A 12,237-nucleotide genomic window follows, 5' to 3' on the forward strand; every position below is an offset into this window, starting at 1 on the left:
GAGAAGGTGGGAAGTCGAAAAACAACTTCTTTTAGCACAAGAGAAAGCACATGCATGTGGCAAGTTTTGGCAAAATCTAAAAGGCAAGCGCGTTGAGAGCTTTGGTGACTTGACTCTTGAGGATATGTATATGCATTGTAAGAATCTCTATGAGCAACCCAATGTTGATAAGATGGAGTGTTGTAGCTCCCTTCCGTTTATGTCTCCCTTCTTTACCATTGAAGATGTATGCCGCGCGCTTGAGAAACTTGCTACTCGTAAGGCAGGTGACCTTCAAGGTGTCAAGGCTGAAATGATTAAATGGACAAGCAAGAAAACACGATATTGGATATGCGATATGTTTAACCTTGCACTTCAGTATGGCATGCCTCATGATTGGAGTGCAAATTGGATCAAACCTTTGCACAAAGGAGGAGATGTAAACAATGTGAACAACTATCGCACTATAATGGTTGGTTCTCTAATGGCAAAGTTATTTGGATGTATCATGGAGATGAAGATAAGTGAATGGGCTGAAAAGAATGGTAAACGTGCACTTGGCCAAGCAGGTTTTCGAAAGCATCATAGCACTATTGATCACCTTGTCACTCTTCGAGTTCTTATGGAAGCGTCTCGATTGAAAGGAAAAAAGTTGTATTGTTGCTTTGTGGATTTCAAGAAAGCTTTTGACATGGTACCGTGAGGAAATCTTTGGAGACGTATGCAAAGCCTTCAAGTGCCGAGAGAATTTATGCATGCAATCTTTCGCATCTACCAAAAAGTGATATGTCGATTACGTATGGGAGATGGAATTTCAGAATTTTTTGTAAGCACTATTGGTGTCAAACAAGGATGCCCACTTTCCCCAACCCTCTTTGGGCTACTCATTGATGAATTGGAATGCATGGTTCTTGACTTTATGCAGCAAGAAGGCATAGAAGAGGTTAAGATTGGAAATGCGGTGATCATGCTTTTGCTTTATGCCGATGATGTAGTGCTCTTGGCACATACCTTAGAAGATGCACAAAAGCTTATGAGTGTCTTGGAACGCTTTTGCCTACATAGCGGGCTGATCGTGAATGGATCCAAAACCAAGGTTATGCTTGTAAAGACCCTCAATGATGAAAATCCATGCATTGTATATAACAATGAGAAACTTGAAGTGGTAGATCACTTCAAGTACCTTGGCCTTGAGGTTCCATCCAATCATAAATGGAAGGATTGTGCAATGCGTCGCTTGGAAGCCGGAAAGAGGGCGTATTATGCATTTGAGAACATGTGCAATGCAGGAGAGATCAAGTGTTGGGCTCTCAAAAAGTACCTCTTTGACACATTGGTGACACCGGTGCTTCTTTATGGAGTGGAGGTGTGGGGTGGAAGCATCGGGAAGTCTACTTGGAAAGAGTTTGAGAATGTCCAAAAGCGTTTTCTCACCAACTTTCTCCAAGTCAAGACACAAACACCCTACATGCTCTTACTTCTTGAGTCTGGATTGCTTCCCATTGAGGTCTTGGGCATGCAAAGGGTTGTGGAGTACATGCGTAAGACACAACGTAGCCCTTTGCATCGACTTCCTAGAATCGCATATGAAGCAAGTCAAATGGTTCAAAAGACATGCAAGAGCAAAATACTAAGTTCGGGGTGGATGCTTGATATCAAGAAATGGTTTGGAAGATGGGATGCATGTCACTTGGTCAAGGATGCGTCGATCAACTCCCAAGTTAATGAGGCCTTCTTACAACGCCAATGTATCACGGCTTGGGAGAAATCCGGAGGTTCGCGCTTCAGCCATTACACCACACACGTTGCCCCAAACTATAAATCTTTCTTCTTCTCGGAACGAGGTAACCGAACCCATTCCTACATCCTTGAGCCCATCCCGTTGAGTGCGATCCGCACCATTGCCTCCATTCGTCTTAGCTCCCATTCTCTACGCTGCGAGACAGGACGTTGGGACATTGGCGAGGAGTGTCATCGACTTTGCACCTTATGCCCTCGTCAAGTGCGAGAGAGTGAGTACCACACACTACTTGAGTGCTCAGCTTTTGACCACATTAGGTCCTCTTTTCCCCATATATTCAGCCATGATCTCTCCCTACATACCTTCCTCTCCCAACCACGATGTGGACTCTCTATTGCGACGCTCATTTCAACCATTTTTGAGCATCGAGAGTCACTTATGAACTCCACTCACACCACGTGACATGTTCATTTGGTCCCATAGGTCATATTTGACCTCCCAGGACGATAATAGAACTATCTATCTATCTATCTATCTATCTCTCTCTCTCTCTCTCTCTCTCTCTCTCTCTCTCTCTCTCTCTCTCTCTCTCTCTCTCTCTCTCTCTCTCTCACAGACGTGCAAGCCTAGTACGTAGTCGCAGTCTCCTACACACACACACACACGTTCGTTCGTTCCAGAGAGAGAGAGAGAGAGAGAGAGAGAGAGAGAGCAAACCTGCGTGATGAGGAAGCTACTGGGTGATGGAGCGCGATGCGAGGAGCTGTCGATGATGCAACGCGATGCGAGGAGCTGCCGGGTAGGGTGAGCCGGTTCAGGGATGGTGATGAGCCCTGATGATGACGGTGAGCTACTATAGTAGCCGGTTCAGGGATGGTGATGTGCCCGATGATGAGGGTGAGCTGGTGATGGGCCCAATGGTGAGGGTGAGCTACTACAGTAGCCAGTTTAGGGATGGCGATGAGCCCAATGATGAGGGTGAGCTGCTGCAGTAGCCGATTCAAGGATGGCAATGAGCCCGTAGGAGCCCGCAACAATGGCAGTAGCAATGAGGTTGAGCTGCAGCAATGGCGATGAGCATGTGAGCCCGTGAGCCCGCAGCCCATGATGAGCCGGTTTTAGGGATGGCGATGGCGATGAGGAAGAGAGCAGCGATGGCGATGAGCCCGTGAGCCTGCAGCGCAATGAGGAAGGTATTAGGAAAAATATGAACCCTCTAGGGGCCCTTTGGGATTAAAGTTAATTAGAGGTCAGCCAATAGGAAGAGGGTGGTGGACACACTCTATACCCTCAAAAAAGTAGGGGGACAAGGTAGCCTTACACCTCTTAATTGTCTCTTACCTAGTGAGAAGGTAAGGGAGGTGGCTAGGGGAAAGAGGGGGGGGGGGGGGGGGGGGGGGGGGGGGGGGGACCACTTTGACCTCTTTTCCCCCACTTTTTGGCCCGGATTTAAAAATACACTAAAAATTTCAAATTTTCAAAAAATTTCAAATTTCAAGTTTTCCCTCCTTAAAAGGTCCCCAAACCTATTTCATGGTCAAAAAAGTATTTTTGACCTTCAAAAGTTAAAAACGTGCACTAAAAAATCCAAAAAATTGATTTTTTTTTAAAAACAAATCAAAACATCATTTTCACCCTCCAAAGTCTTTCCAAACCTATTCTATAGCTAAAAAGTGTTTTTCTCTCTCTACAAACCTTTTTCCAAGCTCTCCATTGCTGCAACAACCACATGCACCCCCTATAGTCCATCATTATCTCTCTGCTAGCTTTCTCCCACCTCCATTGTAGCACCAAGCAGGCTCCTCCTCCATCTCTTCCCCTTACCCACCACATAGTTTCACACCAAGTTAGCTCCTCTCCCTTCTCTCATCTCCATTACAACATGAAACAAGATTCTACTCCTTCTACTTTCATTCACTCACACTACATGGAAACCTCTACTCCCGAAGGTGGAAAAAGTATGAGCTCACATGAGTTGCATACCACAACAATAGAAGGTGTGAATATCGCGTGGGCATTGCAAGGGTTCATCTCCAACATAAAGATAGAATGGTAAGAAAACTACCCTTGTAGCTTACATTCAGAGCTTAACATCATCTCCATCTTTAAGTTTATCATGCTGGAGAGAATTAACCTCTTTATGGATTTCAGTGTTTAGGCTTCACACCTCATAACACTGGGTGGTGCTATTTTGTTGATGACTTTGGTGCGCCATCTATAGTTGTGTAGCATGTGATTTGAGTCTCACAATGTAAGTAAGTTGTGTTATCTATGGAGAGTCGTCAAAGATTTTTCTTGTAATTTATTCTTCGTATAATTGTCATTAGATAATTGGAATGATATCATTTTGTACTTTATAACTTTGTGCTCACATAATCTTTTGTTTACTTACAGATTCAACTTGTTTTAAGAGGACATGAGCAAGCAACCATGTGCAGAGATGGAAATCACTCTATTTTTGTTCCTTGAGGAACCTTTCACTACAATGTTAAAAGATTTTGATAAGAATAGTAGGTGTTTTTTAGAATCTTGAACCAATAGGGACTCTCTAGGAGCTCTCATAGAAGCCATCCATATAGTACTACTATCTTCCCTAGTGTCATAGACACACAAATACTCAAGTGTATATGAATCTCTAGATAAGGAAGACAAATACTTGTAAGATAAGCCTAACAGCAACAACATTGTCTCCATTTGTAATTATTTTTCATGAGGCTGGATTCCTCTATAAATGCAATATAAATATGTTTTTTTGTTAAATGGTGTCGCATTGAGTGAGAGTATTTAATTTAGATTACTGAAGTTTCATACAGATCTGAGAAATATTGTTTACTTTTATGGATATTTTGATTTGCCTGTACGATGATTCAAGTCGCAAGTCTTAATCACTCCACCTTGAAGAAATTCAAGAAATATTTTGATTTCAGTTTAATCATTAATGGTTATTCTTATTAAAGTGGATCATAAACTTTGTCAAGATGTCCTCATTTGGGGATGTTGAATATATATCATTAGCAATGTTTCACAAGAACACTAGGTGGACACAAGGAAGTAAAAATTGGCTCCTTGTTTGGTCGATTTCTAGTGTTTAATGTTTAGTGCACATGATTTGTGAGGCCGTTGACATGGGGAGTTCACTAAAGTATATGTAACATAGCACATGTGTTCAATAGAAGGGATTTTATATTCTTGTAAAGTTGCAGAAACATGTGTAGATAAGGCCTATAAGGGGTACTTTTAATCCATTCTAGTGAACGCACGTGATATAGGAAAATTTTACATAGTGAATGCTCCGGACCTTTGAACACAAAGAAAGGGGGGGGAGGGGGAGGAGCTCTAATTACATCTGAGTGAAAAGAAGTGGAATTTGTACTGTCATGTTGCATAAAGATTTGCTTTCACTTAATCTAAAAAAAAATTGGTATCCTGGGGTGCAGACAAGGCCATATAATGCAAAAAAAGGGGTGGCCACAAGCGCGCGTAGTGAGCCATCCAAAACTGCTGGATGGGCCATATGTGGGCCCTTGTGGCCACCCTTTTTTTGCATAATTAGGCTATTGCTGCACTCCAGAACCCTGGAAAAGATGAGATGAACCTAAAATTAAACTTTTCAAGCACATTATGGCTTCCTTCAACTCAACTTACTAGTTCCCTGCACCAAAAGGGAAAATCACATTGGACAGTATAAAAATCTACTCTCATGCTGCATAAACATCTGGTTTCATCAAATATTAACATTCTTGCTATTATAAGGGGCAGACAAGGCCATATAATGCAAAAAAAGGGTGGCCACAAGGGCGCGCAAGTGAGCCATCCAAAACTGTTGGATGGGCCATCTGCGCGCCCTTGTGGCCACCCTTTTTTTTGCATAATTAGGCTATTGTTGCACTCCATGACCTTGGAAAAGGTGAGATGAATGTAAAATTTAACTTTTCAAGCACATTATGCTTTCCTTCAACTCAACTTACTAGTTCCCTGCACCAAAAGGCCAAATCACATTGGACAATATAAAAATCTAGTCTCATGCTACATAAACATATGGTTTCATCAGCTATTAACATTTTTGCTATCCTAAGGGGCAAACAAAGCTAGAAAATGCAAAAAAAAGGGTGGCCACAAGGGCGCACAGATGAGCCATCCAAAACTGCTGGATGGGCCATCTGCGCGCCCTTGTGGCCACCCTTTTTTTTGCATTTTCTAGCTTTGTTTGCCCCTTAGGATGGCAAAAATGTTAATATTTGATTTAAATTTAACTCTTCATGGCCAAAACCACTTAACTTAAAACACATGGATAAACCGAAAAGCCAAATCACTATGGAGACAGTAGACACAACTCTAAATCATTTTGTCATTGCAAAGTCATCTGAAATGATGTGAGCCTCTACAACTTCTTGAATAGCCTCCAACGCTATTGCTTGCATTTTATACTGATTTCCATAGCTTTGAAGCACCTCCTTCACCGTGTGAGCATATTTTTGATGCATGGCCATGATTCAAGTGTTAGGTTTTTTTTTTTTTTTTAAAGTGTTGAACTTTTTGGTTGTTTTCAACAGCTTCTAGATTTTAATCGGCTCCGAATCTGTCTGGGCTTGTCTCACATGAATTTGTTCATCTCATCGCGTTCTTCGACCATCATGTGATGAGAAAAAATCATATCTTGCTAGCATTCTCCAAAAATCAATGTGCAAGTTGACAATTTATTTAAAAATGATGTAAAACATACATTTTTTACTTTTTTCTTAATCTACGGGCTCCAACGAGCATTAAAACCATGGAATCTGAATATACTCAAAGAACCAGTTGTTTTTTATTGTGTTAAGGACTGTATTTCCTACATACAAAACTTTCCCAAAATCTCGCCTTAACACCTTCAAAAGTGGCTTCCAAGGAGTGTACTCGGTCAAAATTTGAAACTGAAGAAAAACAATCAGAATGAACTCCTAGACTGTGTATAAACTTTAGAATAACCAAAATTTCCTTCAAAAAAAAGTTATGCTAAAAATTTGAAAATAGCCCCCCATTGGACTCCCCACAACGATAGAAGTCAAAGGGTTCAAGGAGAGGTATGGTGTCACAAGTGCATGGTGGGAATCTCATCGAGGTTTATTCCGTCAAGATATCTTGTACTTTATCATGTCTTCTCATGTACAATCTTACAAAAAAAAAATGATACTTTAAATGACTACAAATCTTATTTAACTTATCAAACAATCTAAAATATGGTAGACCAAGAGTGCTCTTACACATCAACAAACAAAAAAGTCCAACTTCTTCTCATTAACTTTGATAAACATACATTCGTGAACAACTTCCAAGGGGTAGTGCAGTCATAGTTCTTACATCCATTACATGACATGGTATGCTCATGGGGTGACCTATCATATAAAAATATCTTTGGTGGGGGTGCCCTCATGTTAGGAAAGGGTGTGCTGCTGATGAAAAGTTGTTGTATTGTCCTACTAGGGATCTCTCCATGTTAGCATAGTGATTTTTGGTGTAGTGGGAGCCACATTGCTTGAGGAGAGCTTTGTGCCACCGTAAAAGCTTCATGTTATGCTAGTTCCTTGAGCCATTTTTGCATTAGGATGAGATTACCCACCTCTAATAATGATGGATTTGAAGCACCTACCTGCAAGATGTAACAAAGAAGGTTGTTTTAGAGGAAAAGTAGTGACACTTGACCTCTCTAACCTGCACCCACTGTTTCTTGTAATGCCACTGTTTTGAGCTGAAGAGCTTGACATTTGTGCATCCACGAATGCAAAGAAGCACCTGCACCCATACACAACCAATTGCAATAGCCTAACAAGCCTACTTCTCCCCTCCCAAGATATTGAAGAACCATACACATTCGTCTCACCGACAGTATGATGATCTTGGGATGACCTCTGCTCACCCTCACGTGCGGCCTTCGGTGCAAACACCGCGGACAAGCAATATGTACACTTTTGTTGTGCGGAGTACATGGTGGTGGAGGGATACGATTTGTGATGTCCGTGAGCACCATGGCAGTTGTTGCGTGAGGAAGCAAAGAATGAAAAGAAAGAGGGGGGAGGGAGAGGGAGGAACATGGGAGGAGAGAAGGGGGCAGAGGGGGAGAGGGAGAGAGAGGGGAGGAGGAGGAGAGAAGGGGGTAGGGAGGGAGAGGACAGGAACATGGGAGGAGAGAAGGGGACAGAGGGGGGAGAGGGAGAGAGAGGGGAGGAGGAGGAGAGAAGGGGGTAGGGAGGGAGAGGACAGGGAGAGAGGAGGAAGGAGGAGGAGAGAACAAAGTTTTTTTTTTTTTTTTAAGTAGACTTTTAGTGTTTGTAGGTTTAAAAAAATGTCAAAAAATGATTTTTTGATGTGTATATATGTTGGGAGGGAATTTTAAGTCAAAAATAAGTAAAAATAACTTTTTTGAAAAAAAATCAAATTTTGGCTCTTAGTGACCCACGTTTTTGCTGATGTGGCCACACCCCTTTACTCCCTTCACTTTTCAAAAGCTAGAGAGAGAAAGTGACCTCTTAGGTCCACATCCTACATGTGTCTAAAAAAAGGCTAGAAAAGTCTACTCAAAACTAGCTTCTTGAATGCCCTTGTCCCCTTAACCCTACACAATATTAGCCTTAATCCCTAAAAATTAGGATTCCTTACAAGGCCCATGCAAGGTTCATATTTCTCCTAATCCGGGAAGGTGATGGCTACACACCTCCCTTCTCTCTCTCTCTCTCTCTCTCTCTCTCTCTCTCTCTCTCTCTCTCTCTCTCTCTCTCTCTCTCTCTCTCTCGCTTTGATCAGCTGGGCTTTGCCAAGCGTGCCTACTCAAGAGGCGGCTAGTGGTGATTTGTTTATTACATTTTTGAATTTTCCACCGTGAGCCCGCCTGACTCCTCGGGAGATGCCATGTGGCAGGGCGGGGAGCCGGAATTCCCTCCACCTTTATCCTTAGTATAGATGCATGCTTAGGATCATGTTTGTGGTGACGACGTCTCCCAAACATCAAGTAGAACTTGTCACTCTGCTTTGGAAGTATGATATGGACTAAAGAGCAGACGTGTGGGATGGGTGTCTAGCCTCACTCCTATCTTATTATAGATTTAGCAAGAACCACGATTAAATTGTCAATCCATGGGATGAAGCTGACTCGACTAGTGCATAAAGGCTACAAGAGGTTTTCAATCTCTTAGAAAATAACAAACAACTCGAATCTAACTCAAGCTACACTCAAGTGGCTGAAATCACCAAAAGCCAATCGCTCATCGGCAAACAAATCACATCCGGTATAGCATCAAATGACATCCAAACGTAACGAAACTTCTAGGACATGTTTATAAGACCTAAGCGCACATGCTTATGGTCTCAAACCCCACTTTAGGTCAAGTGCCAAAATCGTGATTATTAACAGCAGTGGATTTTTGACCTAGTCATTTTTTTCCCCAGAATGAACCTAAATGCTTAGCAATGATGCCCCAATACCCCGCCTATGCTTAATTTTTTATTTTGAAGTATAAATTTCTACTTATGATGAAATTAGGCTGCGGGTCGGTGACACCAACAGCTATGAAATATCGTGAAGTATTTACGTTAATGCGTAGAGCTCTTACCTGCGGTTCCAATGCAACAAATGCGACTGCAATGTGACAACCAGGGAGGGAGTAGGAAGCGCAAGAAGGAGAGAAGTGAGCGCCGTTAGCTCACACTGTGTATTCATTATCCAAAACTTAATAATAACTTACAAAAATTGGTTTTTATACCTTAGCCAAGGTTTTTGGTTATCAAAACTAATAATCTGGGAGCTCTAACTAGAGATAGGTAATGACAAGTTGATACAATCTGGAAGCTTGTAGCCCCGGCACATCAATTACAAGGTTTATACAAAAAAATAGGAGTTACAATATTCTCGATTTGTAAAAAATAATAAGTGTTTTTACAATAAGAGCTCCAAAAAATGGTATCCAAGTTAGATTGCTACTAACATTCCCCCCCTCCTTGCCTATGTCATCCCTTGACACAGCTTTATGGGCTGATGTAGTCTTTGGGTTGACGGCTGGCGAGGCGGTCTTTAAGCGCATTTAGGGCCTTTTTGTATCTAATCTTTCTTTCTTTATCTGGCACCTATAAAAATTGCATATTTAATCTGTTTTTAAGTTCCAATGCTGAGTAGCTTACAAATCTCAAAGTTAGGTTGATGAAGAACCCTGTGTAGAATGCTTCCTCAAATGCCAATATATTGTGAGAAGGTAAGAACATACATCTGGCGTAGAATTCATAGAGGACTTCTTCGGAAGGTTGGCCACTGGGTTTGTAGCATAAACCTTTATTACCTGTGAGGAATGACATCCATGGGGCACCTGCTTGCTCTGCCTAATGGAAAACTTTGATGCATGTGAGCAACATTTGAGAGATTTTATATAGCATTGCACATGATAGATCTGGTAGATTTTTGAAGAAGGACATGGCGCCCGTTAGGGTTTTCACCTTGTACTCTTCTATCGACGGTCCCTTTTTTGGAGCAGGCAATCTCGGGAAGTTCAGTCAGGTTGGTCGCTTCTTTGTTATTGCCTCATGTGCTTGCCAGGTCCTTACCCTTGGTACAGGACAAAAAGTGGGATCTTTTTGAAGTGCAGCAGGTGCTCTTGTAAACAGAACCAGCTCAGCCTCCACTTTGGGTGGTCTTGATATGCACCTTCTATTTGCATGTCTTTGTAAAGCCTTTCTTTGACTTTGGAGCAACTCCACCTTTATCAAAGGATATGGTAGGGATTGTTGATGCCATTGTGCATTGATTTGATGGGAAGTAAGTTGAACAACATTCACAGAGTATAAAAACTCTCAACTCCCAATCCATTTTTGCCTTCCACTGCTCATCCACCTTTGTGTAATCTTTTCTTTCAGTGCATCTTCCTCAGCTTTTGACATATGGACCATTGGTACTATATCAATTTCTTTTATTTATACATGAAATTCCTCCTTGCTACCTAGATCTTCTGCTGGCCATGTCTCCATCTCAACGAATGAAACTAAGGGGATCTCTATCTGTGGTGCTCTGAAGTTCCCGCCTCTTCTTGAGTTTTTGGTCGTCCATCTCTTAGCAGCTGGTTGACTCTTTTAAGCTCAGCTATTTCTTTTAGTAGTTCTTCTTCTCGTTGCACCCCGCACCCGCATTAACGCCAGGTCTCTACCCTGAGACTGCTCTAGTTTAAGCTCCAGCTCAAGGTCTTTGTTCTTTCTCTCTAATGCTTTGTAGACCGCGTACGTTCCTTTGATCGAGGATACTATGGAATTTTCTCGTATTTGCCGCAAGAAAGTTGCCTGATCATTTATTCTCTGCTCTTAGTATTATAGGGAGGTGTTCGCTACATCTAACTGTCTTGCATCTTCTGAACTGACATGGTTGTATCTAGAAGTTCGTTGGTAGCTTCTGTCAGCTATTCATCTTTTGCTTTGCAAGCATCTGACAACTTTGTACGTAGGTCACCAAGCTCCTCCATCTCCTTTTGCTGTTTATACCTTGCTAGCTGATGTTGTTCAGCTTCAACTTTCAATTCCTGCACTTACTTTTGTAGATTGGTGATGACATTTAATCTATCATCTAGCTCTCCTTGGAGTGCGTCAAACGCCATCTCTAGTTCTTTAGCCTTTGTGTTACGGCTAAGTGTTGCTGTTTGGAGACTTTCCGTCATGTCCTGCATTTGCTTGGCATACTCGTTGACTTGCTAGATTACCTCATTGTTAGATTGCCAATTGTCATTTTGTGCTAGCTGCTTAGATGTTTCTATAGTCTCTTGTGTCTCTCTCAGCTGCGTCATGGTGGCTGGTTGTTCTTGTGCTTGAGGTTGTGGCTGGCCTTCTTCTTCTTTGTAATCCTAAGGCCTTATGGATGCCTCGGCTGTTTCATATTGTGTAGAGGTACAAGGGGTTTCTTCGGAATCCTGTTCTCTTGTTTGTTCAAACTTTGTGGTGTCCTCTTGTTTAAGACTCGATGCCCTTTCTGCTATGTTCTTGCTCTTTGTGTTGCTCTTGTGTAGTAGCTGCCTCTTCTGCAGATTCAGCTGCTTCTCTTTGTTTAGGCTTTGTCTCCTTTGTGGGATTAATTTCTGTTGCTTTAGCTGGTGAAGGTGATGGGCTCGGCATCGGGTGATCATGCTGTTCTGAAGCAGGTGAAGAAGGTCGAGGAGACATATCACCTCGTTCATGTTGTGCTTCTCCTTGTGCAGTTGCTTCTTCTTGTGCGGCTGCTTCTTCGGCTTGTTTTTGCTGCTCCGTCGCCTCCTTAGCTTTCCGTTCTGATTCTTGGGCTTCTTTCAGCTTTAAAGCTTCTGCCTCCTGATACATTTTTTCCAATAATTCAAAGGGATCTTCGGTATGTTTCCTGATATGATGCTTTGTTCTTGGTCCTTTCAGTTCAATTGGTACCCACTTTGCTGGGTCCTTGCCTTATTCTTGGTGGCTGCGTTTGTAGGAGTGCTTCATACCACAAAGTTCCGCTCCTATCTCTTGCCTAGACCCTTTGTAATCCTGACAATGGAGGAGGT

At 42.2% G+C, this 12,237-nt stretch overlaps 1 pseudogene; it reads right to left on the minus strand.

Moving 5' to 3' along the window:
* LOC147451032 (uncharacterized) overlaps positions 1 to 11,884 on the minus strand; it is a 19,706-nt pseudogene extending 7,822 nt beyond the window's left edge.
* Positions 11,885 to 12,237: the final 353 nt, after the last annotated feature.

The sequence above is a fragment of the Adiantum capillus-veneris genome, chromosome 9 (assembly GCF_014529385.1).
Source record: "Adiantum capillus-veneris isolate H3 chromosome 9, ASM1452938v2, whole genome shotgun sequence".
NCBI classification, from domain to species: domain Eukaryota; kingdom Viridiplantae; phylum Streptophyta; class Polypodiopsida; order Polypodiales; family Pteridaceae; genus Adiantum; species Adiantum capillus-veneris.